Raw genomic sequence first — 24,854 nt, forward strand, 5'->3', positions numbered from 1 at the left:
TTGGATTCAAGGTGATAGTGCACAGTGGTTGGAATGGCAGTCCATCACAGGGAACACACTCACAGGCACACACTTTAAAGACAGTTTAAAGATGCCAGTTCACCTAGTCAACACTTCTTGGTGAGGTTCGAAGACAAGGAGAATTCTTTTAATTCTATAGAGAAAGCCCATCCAGTCCAGAACCAAATACTGTATAGACTTCCAGAGGAACAAAAGGGACACTGGCCAGCAACAAAGAAAAAAACACACATTAAAACAGCGGAGCATAGTTCAGGCTGGTCTAAAGTCATGGTCTGTGCCAGTCATACCTCATACAGATTGTTCTCCAATAGAGCTCACAATCAGGCTTAGTCATTTTTTTATGATGGACACTGTATTTTGAATGAAGCACACCTCATCTTCATGTTGGTCGATGAACTGTCTAATCTCCATTTTGAAGTAAACCCCAAACCCTTTCTCACTTTGTTGGTGTCCAACAGCAGGAGGCCTCAGATAGCTTACTGGCCAGCCCATTTCGATGCAGGGCTTCACTAAAACCAATTCCCTGATTAGACAAATGATTTAATTGTCAGTTATTTAAACAGCGCATGAGCCCTTCGTGTGAAAATCCAGAAACTGAAACAAGCTGGAAGGTCTGCAGTCGAACCGCACATGCCCTAGAGAAACAGGTCTGCTTGCTGTTTCTTCCTGGATTTATACCAAACATGGGCATTTTCGAGCCCTTCTCCCATCTGCTCTGACTCATCATTGGCAGAGCTCGCCCTGAAGAGCTCCTGTAAGCACTCCAGCTCCTCTCAGATTCTATTTTGGTTGCAGACGCTCACAGGGTCATTGTCAGCTGCACTGCTACACACCTGTGTTCATTCCCTATTCAGTCCTTGATTCAAATCCCTAACCTGGGGTTTTCCCTTTCCTGGCTCTGCTGTGCTGGGGGGGTTTCATCCACCGTTTTAATTGTTTGCAGCTCAGTAATATGCAGATTTGAAGCTGCGTCCAATTTGTTTTGGAAGTACCTTGATATCCCCAACAGACTCTGCAGGTGGCCACAGTTGAAAACTCAAAAAAGGAGAGATGATGAACTTTAAATTCAATGTCGAACAATGTAACCAAGAGCTCAGCCAGAGCAAGGATTAGAAGAAACTGGATTCCCAGGATGCTAGACTGGGAAATCTTGTCCTAACACTAATCCCATCCTTCACCCTTCAGTGTACATAGTAGTGGTCCCAGATTGCTTTCATCATTTTGGCTCTTGACTATTTTAGCTGGCACAAAGCATTATAGTGAATTAATTAATCCTACAACAACACCGTGGGTGTTACTTAACGCCTCACATTGGTTTACTAATTGCGCCTGTCATATTTTGTGCATATGTGTTAGAAATGAAGCTCAGGAGGTTCCAGCTGAAAAAGACAAAGTTATGCAGTCAAATTATAATAAAGCAGAAGGCCACTGAAGCCTGGAACCTGAGTACAGCAAGTCCAGAGTGAGGAGCACAAGGCCCTCATTTTTTGACAATTGTTATTGTTTGCTTGCTTCCGCAGAAAGGCTTTGAAAGGTCTTGAAAGCAGCCAAAGTGAAAACTGTTGAAAGGTTAACTGTGGCATTAATATTTAACGCCTTCCTTTGTCTAGCTAGGGTGTGCAGACACGGATTTGCACAACACAGAGCCGAAGTGGTTTTGCGGGCCACTGAGTGTGAGTTTGAAAAGCGCGCTGTTACATATACAGCAGCTTTTTCCTCTCTTGTTCCGAGTGTGGAGTGTGAAGTGTCGCTCTCTGAACCCGTGTGCTTCATTACGTAAACAGTAAATAATAAACAGGGGCTTATAAATCATTTACTGCGACCATTGAAGGCAACAAACCCTTTACAGTATGAAATAATTCAGGCTTTCAAAACACGGTTGTTTTTATTACGTTTCCAGTTTGCCTTTGTCATGTAAGTGGATATGCATGGAATATTTTTGTCTTGCAGCCGGGGAAGTCATGGCTTGGCACCTTAGTACCGATCTGACTCATTATCTTCTGACTTCCCACCTTGCAAACTTCATGCGTCTGACTCTGGTCTCCTGTTTGTCCCCCAAGCTTGTCTACACACAGTACTATGGGTGACAGGGGGTGCTCTTGTTATGCCCCAGAGCTCTAGAATTCTGTCCCCAAGGAGATCAGTCACCTTCCCTGAGCATTTCAAATCAAAACCTGCTTCTTCAGCGAAGCTTTTACTTTTTTCGGTCCTGTGTCTGCCCCTTGCATCTTCTTCTGCATTCTAAGCACTTGTTCTTAATTGTGCAAATTTTGTTCACTCATCTCCTTTTTAACTTTTAACTTTGAGAAGATACTTTTAAAGGTGCTAAACAAAAGAAAGTTTATTTTTATTAGTGAGGACTATTCAAAGCAAAATGGTTTCTTTCAAAATGGTCTTTGTCTTTCACAATTTGTGAATTCATTCGTTTTGTTACCCAGTCATTAAAACTACATCTGGTTCTCTTAATATACAAAGATAAAGACACCATGTTGTGTCCCATCACGAGCCTATAAATGAGGGTATATAAAAGAGTCCCAAAAACTCAAATTCTCTAGAGACAAAAACACACTCAGAAGACCCAACATTTTTTTATTTGGATGATAATATTTTTATAAACACTGTTCCCATAATCATTAGGTGCTCTGTTCTTGTTCAGTGACAGTGGTTAAAGGCATACAAGCTGTCAGATGAAAGAGAGGAAAGAAATATTAAAATATTTATCTAGAAACTGTTGCTGCATTGCAACTTGCCTGTAGATGGCACTCCAAAACTGATAAGAGACTGCAATCTGTTTGGTACTAGAGAAAATACTCTTACAGGGCGAAGTGCTGTGAAAGCCTTATGGGTTATTACTGTATATTACCTGTGTTAGATTTGCTTTTATTTCTGATTTGAACGCAAAGAGATTTAAAATTGAACTGCATTTCTATTTTAAAAATCGGAAGATTTGCTTTCATAGTTCTAGCATTGTCTGAATCAGTTGCAGGTACATTTTCTGTGGTGGTGTACATTAGTACACAAGAAAACATAGTCCACATTCCAAAATCTATTAATGTTTGCAAAGTATGACAAATCCGGACTGGAGAATGTCGTGCTTTTGCCTTAAAATCTTAAACTACCACCAGCTGAATAAAAAGGTTAACATATCCAAAGTAAATAACCATAAAGAGTGACTACTGTTGTGTAGTGTGGAGTATAAGCTCTGTAGCCGAGAAAAGCTTATAAAAGGCCAGACTTACAGTATATTCAAAATAACATTCCCAACAATCTGAAAACTTGGCTGTAACTCTCATTTAATAAGATAGCACCCATACATGTTTATAGACATGCTTTCAGTATAATAGGAAGCCTAGTTAATATTTGCTGTGTACTTTTGAAGCTATACACAGACATTAACAACCTATTTCACGTTATTTTAATTAATGTTTTCCAAATAAAATAAATTCAACCCAGCCAACATTTTAGAATAAATGGTGAAACATGATCAGAAGACACAAGTGGAATCAATATGGATGTGCATTGAAAACTGAGAACAGAAGGCATTTCTTTACACAAATGATGGTGAGAGAGTGGAACAAGAAGCCCAGCCGTGCTGTTGAAGTGGACAACCTGGATACTTTTGAGAAATGGATGGACGGAGTATATAGATCAATTAGTTCTCGTCTGATTTCATAATCTCTCTTATGACCTTAGCAGAAAATTGTCAGCAGGGCATTGTTTTAAGATACACATGCAAGTGCATCATGTTGATTTTCCATCAGCAGCTTAGAACACAGAAACAGAAAGATTTCTTCCAAACTGAAAATATTAGAAATGCTACATTTTTGCTAAGTGTCAATTACCTAGAAAGAGGCTCTCTTAAACACATCTAATTCCTTGGGAGTTTTTAGGAAGGTAAAATATGACAAAACATGGGCTGTGCTTCAGACACTTGCCAGAACTATAAGAAGTGTTTTTATATGAAGTGCTTTAAAATGTGATGGTACAATTTTTATTCAGAAGGCTAACATTTTTAATGGTGTTTTTGCTGGGAAGACATTTAATTAAATAAAAATTAGTGACACCACTTTATTTTAATGATTGCACAGGCAATCTATTTAAATAAATCCACTGTAATAAAAGCCATTTGCATTCTACTTTTTTCTGTGTACTGGAAAAATGGCTTTTTGGCACTTTGCAATAGACAACCTTTGTAAGACCTAACTAGCTAAAAGCAAAACCAAAAATCCAACATATTGTAGGTTGACATTCAGTTGACCTGGGGTGCTGTCTGTATGGATCTTGCATGTTCTTCCCATGTTCATGTGGGTTTCCTCCCACAGTCCAAAAACATACTGGCAGATTAATTGGGTCGTGAGAAAATTGGCCCAGGTGTGAATGTTTGTGTGCCTGAATGTCTGCCCTGTGATGGACTGCTGGTGACCCTGAATTGAATTAAGCACTTAGAAAATGGATCACCTATTGTTTTCCTTTTTATATCCCACAATGAGGCTTTAACAACAAAGCCCTTGAATATAAGAGGTGGGAAAGTTTGCGTGTGGAGTGATGAATTATATTTTATTTTTTCCTAAACATGTGCTTATCATAGATATGTGCCATGTTTCTTACTGTGAGTCCCCTGGTTTCTACAGTACAATGTGTTCAGTTACACATCTTACAGCATAATCCAGACTCAACTCTGGATAGGGCTCAACCTGAATCTCTGAATGCAGGTACCCGAGACATGTTTTCGAAATTAACTTAGACATTTTCTTATAGATAGCATGAAAATCTTCATCCGCCTAAGAGACGAAAGCTAGTCATCACCGAGTGCTAAGGATCCACCCTGGGGATTGTGTTAAGCTCAGATATGGCGAGTGGACGTCTGATTGTGAGACAGGGATCCTGGGAAGACCATGTTGTGTCTGCTTCTCTATGCTCAACTGCCTGATTATTGATGTACTGAACTGATATCATGCATTCTGCTTGGGGGGGTGGGTGGCTTACTGTGTTTTTCACCAGCCATGCTGTGTCCTGCCCAGCCCCAGCCCCCACTGCTGCCACTGCAAGCGCTGGAATTTGGCGCTCAAAAGGAGCGGAGATGAGCACAGAGCAGGATCTTGACCCTATCAATCCAAAACAAATCATGCAAATCTAAAACAATCAGAACTATTTTGGGGACCATGGCTTGTGCATTCTGTTGATCATGACATGCCTGAAGTGTTGTTGATAATATTTGCCAATATTATTAATATTTATACAGTATATAACTGAATTTTAGATACCTATGATCATGATGGATATTATAAACTTTTGCAGTTTTGTAACATCAGTGTATGAAACCTCTCCCAATTCATATTCCTCAATTGAAACCTTCTTAATCTTGAGATTTTTTTTTACTTTATCCTTATCTCCAGATCCCGGCTGTGCTCTAAATTGATGGCACATATTTAAACTTGGGGTGTGCTGCAGTCTCTGCTGATAGATCTCTCAAAGGAAAGGGTAGAAATGAACCTGTGTCAGCCGCTTAAAAACCACTAATGACTTTATTCTTGTACAGTATAGTCAGAGGCAGGTGCACAAACATCGGCCAAGTGATCTTTGGTCCAAAGTGGAGCAAGCATTTCCTTGCCCCTTTTCACAGAAAATACCAGTTCTGATTTGCTTGTATTTCTGAACATGTGAAGTGACTGCATTAACGTGTTGCTGGCAAATCTAACACATGTGCTAGTAGAATCAAGTGCACATTTGCTCGCTGCTGTGTTAAGCTAATGGGTGCAGCTCTGCTCTGCCCCTGCAGGGATTTGATCAGGTTGCTAGCAGGCTCAGAGCACTAACAGAGTGCTCTGCCAGTGGCAAATTCCAATACGTCTCTCAAAAGACCAGGTCTTCGGCTGTGGGAGAATTCAATTTAGGTTTCAAGGGGGTGATGTCACTTCTGTAACAGGCTCAGTGCCAACTAGCTCATGTTGCCAGGGTTGTGAGATTGTACAACCAGGGGGCACTACTAATAATGTGCTGCTGCTTCCCCTCAGAGCCTGACAAACTAAAGGTCTTCTGTCCCATTTGGCACAAGTGGTCGGTAATAGCTTTTTGCTGATCCAAATATATTGTTTATATATTTCTGAAGCCAAGGCATTGGCCTGAACAATATGGCTGAGTAACTTGTTCCATACTCCCACAACCCTTGGAGTAAAGGCTTGTCTCCTGTTCTTGGTTGTAAATGCACATCCACCTAGTTTTCACTTGTGTCCTCTGGTTCATGTTTCCCTGCTGATTGTGAACAAGTCCACTGGGTTGACTGCCAAGCTGTTTAAGGTCCCCTCGTAGTCTTGCCTCTTCCAGACTAAAAAGATTGAGTTCTTTCAGCCTGTCAGTGTATGACTCTCCACTCTCCATGGACACACCCCCTGGTAGCAAAGACTTCAGCTGGAGTGTGCTTGCTGTGACCCACTTTGACGACACAGTTCTGTTAATGTATTTGTTAACAGTTTGGGTCTTATTATCACCTGCATACATGAAATAACTTCACCAGTACCCTGTTCTTGTAATTACACTGATGCAGCATCAGTGTCACGTTAAGAACATTGCCACTTCACATCATCAACACCCCAGTAAGTGTAGATTATTTCTCTAATACATAACAAAATAAAAGCTGAAGGGCCCAATTTTCCCTGCTGGCAATCAGAGAGCAAATTCTCATGTAATTAATTTCAAATGGGCAATTTGCCCACTGATTTTCCAGCAGGGAATGTAGGGACCAGTGTAATATAGTCCATATAACTCTCTTCTAAGATCTAACGTGTATATGAATTTTAGAGGAAAAATGCAGTTCTCTTTCTATTTTTATCATAAAGTTTCAACGGCCTTTACCACAAATATTTTTCTTACAAAGGATATAGCACATGGCAGCACTGATCATTGGTAATTAATTCTCTAGGTCTTGGAAGCTGTTTGTAACACCTAAAGCAAGGACAACATGAGCATTTTTTGTTTTGTAATGGGGACTGAAGTACAAGTGAGAGTTCTGGGGCAGCTGGGGGCAGTTGCTCTTAATCCAGCGCCTTGTGCAGTGTGAGTTGCTTCTGGGAATAACGCGAGCAATGGGGCGAGGAACAGCCTGGCTAGCGGACTGGGAAGCAGTGTAGTCAGAGGGAGATCCATGGACGACCATCTCACATCTGCTTCTTCATGCTCAACTGCACAATTATTGACCTACTGAACTGATATCCTGCGTATCGGGGAAGGAGGGGATGTTTCTCATGCTCATGCTCTGTCAGGCGCAATCACAGTCCCCCCACCCCCTCCCCCGTTGCCAAAAAAAAGCCAATTGTCATGTTGGCGTATTTTTTTTCCATTTCTAACTGGGTGGTACATCAGCACTAGCTCCTATCCATAATCCTCTGCAAAGCAAGGGGCAATTGAAAGGGTCCAGCCTGAGATCAGAATCAGTGCAGTTTTTCCAATTGGAATTTCCCTTAGATATGGGGAAAACAGCTTTAATTACTATTTAACATTTCTTTCATTAATTGTGCTGTTTTAGATGTCTGCTTAGTGGAGCCATGCTTTACTCTTTGAGTCAGTGCCCTTCAGAGGCAGTTTCTGTCTGAAATGAAGTGTCCTTAAACATTTTGTATTATCTTGGGAAGTATAGACAGTAGAGGCCTCGGAAAGGGCTTGAGCTTAAGCTAAATGGGCTTCCTTTAGTCATATCATCATGTCTTTCCATACTATTACTACCATATGCTTCCCATCATCATCTGGCTTTTCCAATCCAATAATAGAGAAGGGGTCTGTATGATCCAGCCACACAGCCCAGTTCTTCTCTTGCCTGGAATGCAGGCTGAGCTCTGTGGTCCAGATGTCACGAGTTCAGGCCAAACCACAAGTTCAGTCACACAACTGACCTGGGTGAGGTGGGGGAATACCCTTTTGTTGGCTTTCAAGTAGACAGAGACTCCTGTGGTTTGTCAGGCCTCTCTGGACCTACACAAACTACCGTAAAATAGAATACTTTTTGTCCAGAAATGCCTGTTCTGGCATCTCTATTCTGTGGCTCTTCAAAAATAAACAGAAACAGAACACATAAATATGGGTGGCAACGATGGGACCCTGGGTACAATTCTGGACCTGGGGTGTTCTCTGCATGGAATTTGTATGTCCGCTCTGTGTTCCCTTGGGTTTCCTCTTTCCACAATTCAGAGACATACTGGTAGGTTAATTGGCTTCTGAACAAGTTGGCCCTAGGTGTGAGTGTGTTTGTCCCTGTCCCTGCGATGGACTGGCTTTCCGTCAAGAGTGTATCTTGCCTTGTGCTCATTGCTTGCTGAGATAGGCTCCTGCTACCCTGTAACCCTGAATTGGATGAAGCGGTTAGCATTTAGCTGGATGGGACAAATAAATAAAAACTAAATAAACTCAGCACTAAAAACCATTTGGTCTGCATCCAGTTTCAGTTCTTATGAGCTCCTCTCTCTGTATTGTAATTTCACTGAATGAGCAGTGACACATAACTCTAAGATACTGAGCACGGTAACAGTGAATTACGGACAAACACACACACAGACATTTTAATTGAACAACTACTTGCAATACAATTATTTTTTTTTGTAAAATAAACACATGCACTCTATAAATGCACCGAATGTTCAATAAATAATGCCTGCTTATTTTATCTAGAGAGCTTTTTTTAAGTAGTAGATGAAAAATGTTATTGAGAAACCATGTAAACCATACACTAACATTAGACTACAAGGTAAAACTGTAGAGGTGCAAATGAATATAGCTACAATATTTGCATCGCTCAATGATATAGCTGCAGGGTAGGCTGTAAGGACATGTCAGCTCAAGGCCACAGAATTCAAAGTTCATAAATTAGCCAGAGCTTCTGCCCCCTTACACAGCTCTGCTGTAAACATCTGGCCTCACTCTGTATCAGGCACTCGTGATGGATTTGTCAAAGATTAAAATCTGATCTGACACAAGAAATACATATATTTTTGGTCCATTAAGTGAATTCTGTTTGGTTAATACTGTGCACTTGTGTCTAAGATATTCTGTCAATAATCAGTTGACACACTGCCAACGACATGACAATAGCTTCAGTCAGGTTTTATCAATCAGGTTATGTAATTGACCAGGCGTCTTTCAATTCTGTAAATCTGAAGACGGGACTCTATTGCAACATCAAGAAACTGTGAACAGTCCATGTCCAGACTTGTTTGCCCATGTTAGAAGTGTGTGCTATGCTATTTTGATGTGACTGTAGATACTGTCTAATGTTAGACTCTCTTTCAGCATCCCAGAGATTCCTGTCTGTAGCATATGGAAATGCATCAGTCCTTACTCCAATTCTCTGTAACAGCGATGGGCAGCTCCAGTTCTCCAGGGCTCCAGTCTTAAGAGCTTTACAGCGGCTTTTCAATTGGCATCTGAGTGAGAGCTGAAAACACAAGTAATTTCATTAGTCCTAATCCAAATACTTAGCTCACTGAAGTTATTAAAACCAGAAGTGGATTAATCCTCAGGACCTGCATCCCTTGAAGACATTCCAGTCTGCAATGCAGGAATTTACTCTGCAGATTTTCGCCTTCCTCTTTCCCCGATGTATGTAGCCTCAGGTGCCTTCACTAATACACACATTATCCTGACCCTCGGTCTGATCCACACTATGTAATTCAGTGTATTTTTTGACAGGCAACGTAGTGTTGGGCAACATGACACCAGCCTTGCCTCTGAGTCATTCTAGGATGTTCATTCTTTATGACACCTTGCAACAATTTTTAACATGTTTTCAGTAACACTATAAAATAATACTTGCGCATCGCTAGTGGCCTGATGAATTCTAAAATGGGAGATAGTGACACACTGGCAGAAAAATGTACACTTTCCAAATGATTTGCTAATTGTAAATCTGTTTCTCTTTAGTTCTTTGAGCATCTAAACATTACTGTGTTGACTGTGTATCCAATGCAAAGGTTACGGGGGTTATAGCGTAACACAAACCTGTTATCATGAAGTCACTTCGATTGGCCGTTCAATAGCATTCCCCCCAAATCTACTACAGATGGAGACAGGTCTTGTGGACACAGCAGGCGTAGTGCATTTCTGGGATGGATGGATCAGATAGTGTGTGTTGCGCCTGGGGCTGTGGTTTCAATCTTGGGTTTGCTCACATAAACAACCCTGTGAAGAACAACAAAAGTAATACAGTACAAACTCATCTCAGATTGAAGAGGTGAGCAGCGTATTCCGCAGATAAAAGCCTTTATATTCATGTGGAATCCACTAGATGATTGGCTAGTTTTAGCTTCCTATTATTCCCTTATAATTGCTGTGTGTATTACTCTACTTGGGTGGCACAGCCTTGCAGCACTGGGGCCCAATTCCAGTTCAATTCCATACCTGGCATGCTATCTATGTGGAATTTGTATGTTCCCCGTGTGTTTGTGTGGGTTTCCTCCAGGTACTCCGGTTTCCTCTGAAAATACCAAAATGTACCAGTAGGTTAATTGACTTCTAGGAAAACTGGGCCTGGTGTGTCCCTGCGTGTCTGCATTGCAATGGACTAGTGTCCCATCCAGGTTATTGTCACGAACAGTTCTTTCCGGGCCCTATGCAGACGACACAATCCGAAATAGTGAGGAAACACTAGGAAAAAGTCATGCAGGAGATGGGTATGGAGACAGGGGAGCATGTCCTAGGCGTGCAGGTGTCCAGGGGAAGTGAGTCCGGGGCGAACGATCCAAGACAAAGTCCAAACGGGAAACCAAAACAGAAGCATAAATCCATGGCCAGGCAATCCATCCAGGGGATTAAAAACCAGGAACCGGGTCGGGACCGGTGGGGGGGATCAGGAACGGAAAGTTAAAACCTTAACGGAGCCAGACGCAGCAGGACCCGGGCTCTCACGAAACGGGATTCAGTGAAGAGCCTCGAGTGACGTCTGCATCTGGCTTTTAAGGGGGAACTGAAGAGGGGCTGGAATAAGGAACAGGTGCGGGTAATGGGGCAGAACAAGGAAGGGCTGGAGTGCCCTTAAGTGGAGGAGTAGCGATCGTGACAGTTATACCCTGCCTTGCGCCTGATGCTTGCTGAGACAGACTTTGGCTCCTCTGCTACCCTGAATTGGAAGCCGTGGATAGGATTGAATAGATTAAGCTAATCTGTAGTCCTTTTGTAATACATAATGGTGATATTAAGGGTAAAGGCAGAGCAGAGCATTTGGTCCAGGACAGGTTGGCTAAGGCAGAGGTTAAATAACTGTTTCCTGTGAGCACAGTCTTTCAGTTTTCCTTTCTATTCCCTCATGGAGAGGGCTGAGCAAAGCCCATAACTGAGCAGAGCTTGGGCTAAATCAGACCGTGTTGGATTTTCCTAGAGCCTGAAAAGGCTGTTTAATTAAAAGTATCTAAGATAAAGTTAAAGTAGCTAGAATTTCAGAGGAAAAAACTGGCAAGACCTATAAGTGACAATTCAATGAAAGTGCTAAGCTCAGTATAAACAGGAGGCATGGCTCAAAGCAAAGTGTTGTATAATCTGTCTAAGAAATGCTGGATGAGATTGGATGGATAGATATTAGCTCTAAAAGGAGCAAGAACCACTGTATGGCCCACTCTTGCTGGGCTTGCTATGTATTTAAATGAAAAAGGCAAGTGCACAAAACTCTTCAAGGTTGTGATGGCAATACATTTTGCTTGCTATTTTACTGACTCCCAGCGCGTTACACTAAAAAATAATTTAATGACATAATAGCTCAGAGCAGTACGGCAGAGCCTAAGTGGAGTGAAAACAAGGAGTCTATGGAGTATTGTTGTGGTCTACTACTGCCAAAAAAATCATTAGCTCAGTTTAAGGTTCAAATTAAGTAATTGAACACAGCTGGAGCAAAATCCAGGTTTTTGTGTTCCAAAGGACGTAAATGATATCTTCCACAATGATTAAAATATTCACTGCAGGCAGCAACAGAGGGAAAAAGGTCATTTGTAGGGGAACCACCATCTAAATGGAATGAGGAGTGATGCCTGTGTTGCTCTGACATCAGCTCTGCACTTTCAGGAGGTACTAAACTTGAGAGACAGATGCTAAAAACTGTACTCTCCACCGGAACTCCCTTTCTGTCTCTGTGAAAGGTCTGACCATTCAGCTGAGAAATACATGCAAAGTGAAAATCACAAACCTTTGGCAATTCTATCAATAGCCGTCTGTAACTAGCTGCCAGGATGTGTAATATTTTTTTAAATGCCTGTATATTGTAATGCAATGTTGCGTACAATTGTAGGCCTCTTTTGAAAGAACTAGTTGTAATCCTTTTGTATGATTTAGTTCATATTGCTATGTTTGCACATTTGTATGTATAGCTTGCACAGTGGCATAAGAATTCTTGCTTGCAGCATTGAAGCAAATTCCACCTGCACACTGTGTCACTCAGTACGAAAAAACTCTGTATCTGAGGGATTTGACTTTAAAGTTTATTCTGAACGAAATGATTCTTTATATTTGAACACCAAAAATTTGTGGATTTGTATTGCCGGTCAGAAAAACAGGACAAAAGGAGCACCCCCTTAAGGATTTTTCCATGGCCCATGTGAACACAAGCTCTCTCTCAGTTACTACTGAAATACAGTGTGTCGGGTGTTCACACACTGATAAGAAGGCAGGCTCTGAAATGAAAGTTAGGTATTATATGCTGATTTGTCAAAGTATGTAAATATATTTTAGCATTATTAAATACAGGGATATTACATGGGCACCACAGTGGTTAGTGTTGCTGCCTTTCAACCCTAGGCTCTGGGTTCAATTCAGGACTTGGGGTGCTATCTATGTGGAGTTTGTATGTTCTTCCCAGGCTCGCATACAGTAGGTATCCCCTGGGTGCTCTGGTTTCCTGCTTTGATGTGATTGTGGATACTGTGTAATATTAGACTCTCCCTCAGCATCCCAGAAATTCCTGTCAGTAGCAGTCAATGCTCAGGTGTCTCTCTGCTGCAACTGCAAGCATATGGAAATGCATCAGTCCTTACTCCAATTCTCTGTAACAGCGATGGGCAGCTCCAGTTCTCCAGGGCTCCAGTCTTAAGAGCTTTACAGCTGCTTTTCAATTGGCATCTGAGTGAGAGCTGAAAACACAAGTAATTTCATTAGTCCTAATCCAAATACTTAGCTCACTGAAGTTATTAAAACCGGAAGTGGTTTAATCCTCAGGACCTGCATCCATTGAAGACATTCCAGGCTGCAATGCAGGAATTTACTCTGCAGATTTTCACCTTCCTATCTCCCTGATGTTTCCTTCCACAGTCCAAAAACATACTGGTAGCTCAATTGGGTCCGGAATAGCACCTATGACCCCAGTGCATAGCTCCACCATGCTGGTCCATAGAAGAGGTTTTGCTGTAAAATAAGTATAGTTTTACAAACGTATTTATTACAATAAATCAATTAGTGACTGACCTTGATGGAGATGGAGGTTGCTAACGCTTATGCCTGTGTCTCTTTAAAGACATACCTGTATAGATCACTTCAAACATTATATTACTCTTTTCCATAGCCATTGTCCTCTGTGACATTAAATCCTATATGGATATAAATGACGTTTGATTCCTGTGAATGAAGGTCTGACTCCTGCACAAAGAATGGTGACATCAAAAGCACAACTAAAACTTAAATTCAATGCCAGCTGTTATATTTTTTTACATTTAATTATGTCTACTGGTCCTCTGATCACCCCAGTCATTGGATCATACTACGCACCTCAACTGCCCTGCTTTGTCCCAGGTAGTCCAGATTGCTTTAAGGGTGTCTCAATTTTATATCCTTATATATAATTACTGTATATAAGATAATTTTATATCCTTTGGGGGCATATAATCTCACTGGCAGTATTTTTCCAATAAATGCTCTCTGCTATTTGGTTTTCAACAGCACTGATGTACAGTAAGTACTGATACAAATGCTGATTACTGAGTGAATGTGCTGTGGGCTCGGGAGAGGTTTGGCGCTGAAGAAACTCTGATTCCTTTGGGATTTCAGTGCATGTTGTATTTTCACAAACTCAATTTTCATCCCCTTTTATTAAATTAGCTTTGTGCTTTATGGATAAATCATTCAGCTGGATACAAATTGGGATAATTAATCATGTAAATTCTAAAACACATTATATATATATAAACATATAAATATATTGTATACAGTATGTTGTATATGCAGTATATATATATATGCATACATATATTTGCATGACTTATATCCATTTATATAGATTGTTGTACTAAGGCCTTGGACACATCAGGAGTTACATGTACTATATGTATGCTACGAGCGTCAGCAGTTTATTGAAAGCATTCTTTCGTGTTTTTTGCTATTACAACAACTCCGGCCGTTATTAAGGCAGCTTAGTTTGGATGAGAAGGAACCAAGTGTATCATTTTTCAATCTTTAATTCACATTGATCAGAATCTTCAAAAACCTGATTGCAGCAACTCAAGGTAAGAGCACAAGAGCAGCCCTGGAGGGGCGTTGTAACTAATCCATCACATTAATCAGTCAATCCCATTCAACTTGCTGTCAGGTGCTCTCCATCTTAAACACGGTTTGTTCCTCTCTACACATCTAGAAAGCTAAAAGGGTACCATCGGTATTATAAAGCACAGAGCTTGTGGGATTGTTAGAGTAAAAAAAAAAATGAATCCAGGAAATCCAGTTGGAATTATGTTTCTGTATAAAGGAGGAAAAACACTGAAGTGCTGAACAATGCACAATATCTAATCTAAAATGCCTAAGACCTCTGCACAGCAGTGCGGTACTATATTTGCATTTGTATCTTCCCTTAAGCAATTCGAATGTGCTGTATTTTTTAGGTGAGCAATAACATTCTTCCCTATGCACATGGCAGTGAAGTGTTATTGTTGTGGGTTTACACATTACACCTTGCATCTTACCACGCCATTATTCCCTGACCTACATAGTAGTGCTGGAAAAAAAAAAAAACTTCCTTCTTTTCAGTCCCTGGCCGCCGCTAATTGATCCCAAGGACACATTATGTAGAGCCCCCCCACCCCCCACCCCCAGTGACAACGTTTTCTCCCGTTGCTCTTTTGAATGGCGTGGCGTTATCAGATCTAATTTGATAAGCTGCACGTCTCTGTGCTGGAAGGTGCAGTCTTTTGCAGCCTTTTAGGCCTGCTGCATCTTTCTGTTCATCGTCTGAAACCCAGTCCCCAAGAAGGCAAAGACACGCCTGCCGGAGGCCTTTAGGGCACGAAGACAGTGCTGGAGCGCAGTGCCTGTGGGAGAGGAGGGAAGTGGCAGAGCGGAACAGTTTAAAAAACAAGCAAACACAAAAAACAAGAAACTAGCAACTTAGGACAATCAAAGCAGTGCCAAATTCACAGCCGCACTGTTTGTGGTCCTAGTGGGTTGTTTCTAGCCTCTTGCACAGACCACTGGGGACTCACTCCCTGCTATAACGACTGTTTGAATCGCAGGCCAAAAAAGAGAAGTGCCAAGCCTTGGAAGTTAATAAGGCGGGCACAGTGGCGCAGTGGTTAGCAGCGCTACCTCGCAGCACCGCGGCCCTGGGTTCAACGTGTTTGTAAAGTCTGAGGTCCTCTGGCTGTTCCAGTTTCCTCCCACAGTCCCAAGACATACTGGAGGGTCAGCTGGCTTCTGGGAAAATTGGCGTGAGTGTCCCGCAATGAACTGGTGTCCCGTCTAGAGTGTACCCCGCCTGGTGCCCTTTGCTTGGTGGGATGGGTTCCAGCTGCCCTGTGACCCTCTATGGGATAAAGCAGAAATTAGAAAATGGATGAATAGATGGGTGCTAATAATAATAATAATAATGACCCCATGATAGATAAGATCATGTTGCTCTGGCAGGTGTATGAACACTATGTACTCTGACAGTGTGAGATAAATGGTATCAAAGGCTGCTACTCTTGTTCCAAGGATAAATGAACTGCAAGTAAATCTATTATTTAAATAGAGTGCTGCCAGCATGCTTGGCATACCATTACTGTAGTTCACCTTTGGAGGTCAGACTTTGTTTGTTTCCACCACTACCACCTCTTGTTTTCAAAGTAGTTTTTTTTTTAACCTCATTTCAGTTTTCCGGATGAACAAAATAGAGATAGATAGGATAGGAATGTAAATATGAATTAGCAAAGGGACCTCTTTGCCTAGGCTACACTGAAGAACTGATTAAACTTACTTATCTTCCACTTTGTGCTTATAAATTTAAAATAAGCAGTCAGTGTCATTAGAATGGGTTTCTTGTGAAATACTCATTTCACAGGTCAAAAGTAGGTGTGACACATGGATGATATATACTGCAATGCTGGTTAAATATATAAAAATTTCATCTCCTGTCCATCTTGAACAGAGGGGAGCTAATTACTATTAAGATCCATAATTAATTGCAGCTGCATGTTTTTAACATACACCCTAAGGTTATGAAGGGTGAGTTCCTTTTAGTAGATAGATACCAAATATACAAAATGACCATTAACACTGGTTAATAAATACTGGTCTGCTTTGTTATTTGGCAGGTTATAGGATATAGTTATAATGCTTACAATTTTTTTATACATTTAGAGATTCTCGAGTCTCAGAAATGACTGAGCATGTTTTTTCTGGGTATTCCTGAGCAGACAGTGTTTCCAATATGTTGTAACTGATGTAAAGCACACTGTGGAATGGGTAATTAAGCAAATGGTTTTCTGTTTGCTGTATAACAAGGTGTTCAGAGCCAAAGGCTGGAAAATTTCTTTCAGATGAATCTTAGAGCCTTGATTTCACAAGGCTGTTGGCTTTTATCCATCTCCTTCCTCTCAATGACTCATGTCCTATTCACTTGACTATGAGCTTTATGTCCACACTTCAAAATATACAACATGAACGAATGACTGTGATGGACTGGCATCCTGTCCAGAATGTATCCTGCTCTGTACCTGTTGCTTTCCAGACTGGACCCTGGATCCAGCGCAACCCTTTAGTGGACATAGCAGTTTAGAAAATGGATGGATGAACAAATGAACTAGAATACCTTTATTCTCAATACTGTCACCTTATCTGTTGCCCAAGAGTATGATCTGTTATGATGCAGAGGAAGTACACAAAATCCTGAAGGCATTTTTTAAGCTTGCATTGGATGCTTGTTTGCAGGCATGGTTTGTCGCCGGTAATTATCATTCAACACTGAATAAGGGCAGTTATTTTCAATTTGGAACTGTAATGCAAACAGAAGAATAAAATATACCCGCTGTCATAAAGACAATGAATTACTGCATGAATTCCTAACATCTGTGGAACCACAGGAGCTACTCTTTGACATTCTGACAAGAAATTGTCTGTGAATTCCAAAGATGTATTAACAGAATGTCCTTTAAACCTTTTTAACTCAATTCCCCATAAATTAACAGTGTTTGCTCAGCTTCAGGATTTCTAAACCTTGTATTAGACTTCTAATTCCATGAGGCCAATCCACTTTAAGACTTATTATCATAGGAATCTGGAAAGTGCTCCTGATCTTCAGTGCTGGCTCCAGTCATGCTCCATCTGGGGCTGTTATTTATATAGAGTTCTCAATCCAAGTACTACATTTTCGTAACACCGATGCCACATTGAATAAGTCCAAAAAGGAGTTCAATGCTAGTGAGACAAATGTGTCTACAACCGCACAATGTACGTTTGCCTGCGAATTGTACGAGGAACATATTGTTCACAGGCAGTCAGGATGGGTCGCTTGTCATGAGAATGTGAACAAGCTCTGACAATTCGTCTGCAAAGGCTGCCATATGTGCATGTCATGAGTGGCAGTGATGGGTTTTCATCACTCAGTGCTGGGTAGATGAATCTTATACATTAAAAGAATTTGTCATCATTTCAGGACTATAGCTGAGCTCAGTATCCACATTGAAAATGCTTAACACTAACCTTTTGTTGCTCATTTTGACTGCCAGAACTGAGGTGTGATGTACACTCCGATGAGTTCACAGACTCACGAAGAGTTAGGAAATCTGCTCAGCTCTCAAAAGCTCACCCTGACAGACGGCCTGGGTGTACTGTTTTCCATGTAACAAAAGTTTAACTTGGACAGATGAAAACCAAAAACAGTTTGGGCATGTTCTGAATTGATAGATTATGGTTCTCAAAAGCTCAATCTTTTTTTTTATTCCTTCTGCTATAATTAAGTCAAATCAATGTAAATCCATCTGCCTTCTTTTTTATCCTCGCATTACTTCTACTTTTTAAAGTCATTAAATAGAATGATTTGACAGAACATAACATCGAAATTATATCGTTATTAATAATAAAAAATAACATGTAATTATGTGGAAGCAAAAGGGCAATTAGACCCACTTAGTGTGAACCATCTTGGCACGTTAATAATAACGCACTCGTAATTCGTAACTTCAAACAATCAATCTTACTGCACAAATAAATTCTGACTGATTCAATTAAATAAATATGTGACTTATTTTTCTGCATTATTTATACACGTGTGCTATACCTTTGCATTAAAGCTCAAGAATTTCCCGCTGCTCGATACACCATTTTTGTCTTTAAATGTTACTTTCATTAGAATCAAATAAACCATTAAAGCAAAAAATTCCCCAAATGGGACAAACTGAACAAAAGATAAATTAAATAAATACAAGCTCACATACCAAACAGACTTCCAGCCTTCTTCTTGGTTTTTAAGCTTTGCTTTAAAAAAACCCATATACTGTTTTGGCCCATTTTCCTCACACGGATAAAAAAGCTCTCTCTTTTCAGATCGCAGCTCCCTCTTTCTGAAAAAGCAAGATCAAATTAAGGAGTCAACTGTGACTTGTCTCCCGTGTGAAGCCGAAGCAAAGAGCGATGGTACAGATTTTAACCCCACTGCTCTGGTTCCTGTCTGCTGAAAATGAGGAAGTGGGTCAGGCCTTCAGGTTAACAACACAGCATTGTGGTTCTTTCAAGCATGTGGTGTAATTTATTTAAAGAAATCCTCTCCTATATTGTTATTATTCTGCAACAAATCTATACCGCCCCCCTCAGCCAAAATCCTGGGTATGTCACTGGTCCACATTAATCACCCTACATAGCTAATATAATACTAAATTGGAAATAGGAAAGGAAATAGGAAATGCACAGTTTTTTGTTCATTTTTCAGAATATAGAAAAAATCCATGCACCAATTATCACAAACTTGCTTATTTTTGATAAGGGTCTTCAACAACTCATCCCAGAGGCATAGAGCTTACAGGACACCAGGCCAATTTGGGGAACAGAACTGTCCTACTGTCACAGAACTGTCCTACACTCTGGACTGAACACCAGGCCTGTCACAGGATTGTTCTACACCCTGGAGTGAACACCAGGCCTGTCACAGAACTGTCCTACACCCTGGACAAGACACCAGGCCTGTCACAGAACTGTCCTACACTCTGGACGGAACATCAGGCCTGTCACAGAACTGTCCTACACCCTGGACAAGACACCAGGCCTGTCACAGGACTGCCCTACACCCTGGACAAGACACCAGGCCTGTCACAGAACTGTCCTACACCCTGGACAAGACACCATGCCTGTCACAGGACTGTCCTACACTCTGGACGGAACATCAGGCCTGTCACAGAACTGTCCTACACCCTGGACAAGACACCAGGCCTGTCACAGGACTGCCCTACACCCTGGACAAGACACCAGGCCTGTCACAGAACTGTCCTACACCCTGGACAAGACACCATGCCTGTCACAGGACTGCCCTACACCCTGGTCGGAACACCAGGCCAATTCAGGGTACAAGGGTGCAATACATCATGAACAGGACACCAGGCCAAGACAGTCAGCATGCACATGGACAACAAGGATAATTCAGACATACCAGTTAACCTCACCTGCATGTACTTTGGAAGGCAAGAGGAAACTGGAGCACCTGGAACCAACCTACTGTACTTGGGTAGGTGCAAAGTCCACAGAGAAGACAGCGCAGGACAGAATCAAACTCTAAGCCTCAGGAGCTGTGAGGCAGCAGTGCCAACTGCCAGGCCACTGTACTGCCCATAAAGCAATGCTATCTGTCCAAAACCTTGTATGTACCACGTAGTCATATTAGTGTTTCAAAATTTGGATGAACCTTATTATTATTGCTTTTTGCACAAAGCCAGTTGACCTCTAAGAAACATCATGATTTTCATAAGCCTCAGGACGTGCACAGAACAGTCACAACTGCTTTGCTAACCCAGATTTGCTCCCTTGTGATGGTGAAGTAAAAAAAAAACCTACAGAAAGAGTCTAGGACAAGGAAGCAAACTTAATTACACCAAAACCACATGAAGAGTGCTCCCCAGGGAACAGAGGAGATCATCAAGGCTTGTCTCCGAGGTTCCACTTGAGATGCAGGAGTGCGCCCCTGGTGGGGCGGGGGAAAGGCACAGTGGGCTGTGCCATCATAGCGCCCTGTGCCTGGATCCTCTTCGGGAAGATTGCAGCTGGTGCTCCTCTCCATGTGTGCATGCCGGGGCTCTGTGCAGGCAGAGATAACCCCAGGTAATCACCATAAACCACCTGCACTATCCCTCTATCTGTAGGAGTTCTTTTACTAGATTCCTGCAGCTTAAATCTGTGACAGACCGCTTCATAATCACTGCCGTGGGGCCCCTGCTCGCATTCAATGCATGCACTCCCACAGAAAGATTATTTTTGTGCTTATCCTACATAATCACGACACAATAGTGGGACAGGCGATCTTAAGCGGGGCTGCACGCTTCCATCCAGGCACACAGAATGGCTTGTGTGTTTAGTCCCTTGGCTTAAAGGATCCCTCACATCCTGATACTTCCACTTGCTTCTATCCATCGTATGCATTTTCAGAAGATTGTTCCAGCCATGTTTGCTGGAGTTGAGCTGAAATCTTATTATCATTTATGAGATCACAACAGAAGAGCATCATGACTCTGTGAGCCCCCAGACAATCATACCAGAGAAAAAATCTAAAAGGTAGTAAAAATATATTATTTTATTTATATTATATATATTAGATGTAATTAACAACAAGAGCGGGTCAATATTTTCTATACTTCTTTTTTTATGGTCTCTATGTTTTTCACTGACCTGTATATTGCTGAACAAACCACACCCCGAGTATATCATAATTATCCAGAAAAGTAACTATACACATATATGTTTTTGATGCTATTATATTTCTTTATATACAGAGCATTCCATAGGGACAAAAGTATTGACATGTGTCTTTTGAATCAATTTTATTAAATAATAAATTTAATCTTGTATTAAGAACATTTTAAGACTTCTCATTCCCCTCCTTTTGCACACAAAACATCAGCAACCATCAATAACTTTCACCCTCGTTACCCATCACCCATGTGGAATGACCTAGACCAGTGATGGCATTTAGTGTATTAGAATGAACATCCTTCAATTAAGAAGGTCCAAGAAATTGTTCAGAACTTCAATGTTTAAGAAGGTAGTCTTAACTACTGGATATAAATAGTAACTCTTTACTCATCTCCTTTAAAATACAATTTAGGCAGAAAAGCTCACCGGGGACTTCACAGAGCAAAGGCAGAGAAAACAAGAAATTCTCACCTCACCCCCATACAAGATACTAGAGTGAGCAACAGCTACTTAGATGAGCAGAGGTATGATTAATTTCCTTATGAAGCCTAAATACACATGAAAGCAAAATTAAAAAGCCCCCAGATGGTTGTGCTTTGGAATACTGAAGTTAGTGTAAGTGAAGATCTGATCTTTCCTTCCCTCATCAATTTTGGCTGATCCTGTTAGGCCAGGAACAACACTAACTTCTGCCGCTGTCTCAGCGGCCAGATAGAGGTTTCCTCTCAGTAATCACACATTCCAAGACCTCCTGTCAGCTGATATTAAAACTAATAACTCAGTCAACTCCCATCTCTTTCATCTAGAAGATGACTACCCTTATTGTGCAATGACCAGCAATGCCTAAGTCCTTCAGGTCCTAATGTCTTCCATCAGCCCTGATTCAGCTGGCCTGGCATGCTCCACTGCAGCTCACTTCAAACCCTAACAAAGCTGGCAAACATATCTACTAAACAGGCACCTCCCAAGTACCTGTGATGCCCCGCAGCACAGTCATAATCCATATTTTCTTGAGTATTTCTAAGTAAGAGTCTCACAAGCCTGTAAACCACTCAATCTATCGCAAATGAAACCCCCACACCCCCACAAATCCCTCATATCAACCTGGAAGCTAGACACAGACTGAAATCCTGAGGCCCTTCTGCTCCTAGATGTTCTTATAAACCTCTTTAGCTCAAAGTAGTGGCCAATTCCACACAGATCCTATCCCACCTCCTTTCCCACATGTGGAATTTCACTCCCTCTGAGTGCTAAATACCCATCCAGAGTAAGTGTCCCTCAACAAGTTCTTTTAATTAACAGTCAGCCATCCTGACAAGCTGGCAGAATTAATAAGTATATAGTCTTAAATTGTAAGTGACCTCTGTTGTAAAACATCTTAACATGATCTGTGTTTCTTACACAATTTAGATGTATCTCAATTCACGGGTACAGGTGTGCCTAAATGTCTCTGATGAAACACAATAAGAGCAAAACAGCTGTTCATGGCTGCTAATTATGGCTAAATATAAGTGAAGCAGAATCACATGCACTGTATCTTTAGACATCTTTGCTTTCTATAAAAGTAATAAATATGCCTAGGAGACCAACAAATTTTAAAATACACTAGAAGTTGGATATGCTTCTAAGAAATGAAGTATAAAAAATGCATACCAGTCAATGGTAATTCTCTACAAATCCAAGCCTTGAAGTCCCCTTTTTTTAATAATAATCTTGTCTGATGCTACAAAAAGGTATCTGCTCACTAGCACTTTTACTTGGGGGAATGTTGAACAAATTGTACATGGATGGGGTTAAAATTGAATTGTTGGATTTGATCTTGAAATCATTAGTATTGTAATTACATTTAACCATCCCCTGGTTTTTCTTGTACCTGCCTCTAATCACATCAGGAGTGTGTGCCTAGCAGATGCCATGTCAGGTAAATGAAATAATTTGCATTAACAAAGCACCTAAACTGAGAAACTTTGTTGGATAATTATACAACACACAGATTATTACTTTCCCTTCAATGTTTGGAATCTCATTCCTTGAGGCCCACTCTAAACATTGGCAGTGTTGCTGTGAACTTAGACAGGATGAACCAGAGCAAACTGAAGGAAAAACAGTGCTTATGTGCCAAGCAGATGTTATGTACTTCTTTCCAGTGTTGTGCGTTTTTTTTTCTCCGTTTTACAAGACCTAGTAACATCTAATGTATTAAATTTAGATTTAACGCTGTTTACCAAGGAGGAATCAACAACATGCCTCAGGCTGAGGAAAGACAAAGTTTGGTATTAAAAAACATTAGCACAGAGGAGGAAGTAGCGTTACAGGCACTAGAAGCCATTATATTAAACAAATCTCCAGGGCCTGCTAGTTCTCTGCCAGTTTTAACGAAAGGAAATGATGGATGCTATTTATAGATGAAAGTTTTACTCAAAAAATCAGTTAAGACATCTACACCTCCAATTCAAATACACAATTGCACCTAAAGAACATTTCAGTAAATTACTGTACATACTATGAAATTAGAAAGTAATGAAAAAGTATATATGAGTGTTTAAAAACATTCAAAAACTTACAGAAGTTAACTGAATTGTCATTTTGTAATAGATTTTTTTCACGAATCCAGACTTCAAGTTCTAAGGTACCCAAAAATTATCTACATGAAATGCTTTAAAGTTTTTTTGTGCATCTCCTATCCACAGGTCTTTCATGCTGGGCATAGACAGCTGAAGTAAAGTGGAATAAAGAAAAATCAAGTACTGTATATTTAGATATATACAATGAAAGCTGAGAATTTGATTTCATTAATTGTAAGTTTTAATTTACAACACCATTATTTTCTGGTTTCCAGGCCTGGCAACTGGGATGGAAATAGTTGTCTTTCTTTTCTTGCCTTTATGATAATGAGAATCATATTTTACTTGTGATATTATATTATTTACTAGTTTCAAAATCACTAATATGTGTTATTTTCGCTTGTCTGCATCCATTCAAACAATCCAGGCACACAGTGAAAAATATTTTTTCTAAGAAGAAAATATTTAAAAAGGTAGAAGGGATTGCAACATCTTTATTTTTACTATCCAGCCTATATTCGTTTTCAAATACTGTAATGTTGTCTATCATATTCATTATTAAAAACTACAGTGTACCTTTTAAATATTTCAAACAAGAGAAATTGCCTTGGTAACTCTATAGAAAAAACCAAGAGTACCGATAACAAACAAGAGAATTTGAGGAGTATCTCTAGGATCTATGTTAGGACCACTACTGTTGTGTGCAGACTAATGGAATTTACAGAAGTTACCAAAATAGGATGATTAATAAACATTGTACAAGCAGAAGAGGAAATTCAAAATGACAATATTCAAGACTAGGCACACAGAACCACAGATGTAGATTCCTGTTCTGTAACACCTCAGTTAGAATACTGTAAACAGTTTTGTTACCACACAATTAGCTGCTCTGGAACTTGCTGAGGTACATTCTAGGCTTAACAAATTCCTGTCCTTACAGGCCAGGAGAGTCAACCCAACAGACTTCATCAGAATAAACACTGAAACAAGAACCAGAGGGCACAAACTAAGCAGAAGTGCTTTAAAAATTGAGACAAAAGGCACCTCTTTACTCAAAGGGTTGTGGAAGTCTAGACCAAGCTATGCAGCTATGTTGTTGAAGCTGATACCCTGGCTTCTTTCAGGAAACAGATAAACCAGATCTTCAGATCAATTAGCTACTTGCAACCA

General features: G+C 40.7%; 1 long non-coding RNA gene across 2 annotated transcripts; it reads right to left on the reverse strand.

Moving 5' to 3' along the window:
- Positions 1-2,595: 2,595 nt before the first annotated feature.
- On the reverse strand, positions 2,596-18,890 carry LOC148649914 (uncharacterized). Of its 2 annotated transcripts, XR_015925965.1 has the most exons (5): positions 18,663-18,890; positions 15,556-15,772; positions 13,023-13,118; positions 10,006-10,185; positions 2,596-9,442 (listed from the first exon to the last, which is right to left on the reverse strand). It is a non-coding gene; the product is annotated as an uncharacterized LOC148649914 (long non-coding RNA). The 2 variants fall into 2 exon arrangements; XR_015925964.1 differs by lacking the exon at positions 15,556-15,772.
- Positions 18,891-24,854: the final 5,964 nt, after the last annotated feature.

Source organism: Lepisosteus platostomus, chromosome 13, assembly GCF_059453375.1.
Source record: "Lepisosteus platostomus isolate fLepPlt1 chromosome 13, fLepPlt1.hap1, whole genome shotgun sequence".
NCBI classification, from domain to species: domain Eukaryota; kingdom Metazoa; phylum Chordata; class Actinopteri; order Semionotiformes; family Lepisosteidae; genus Lepisosteus; species Lepisosteus platostomus.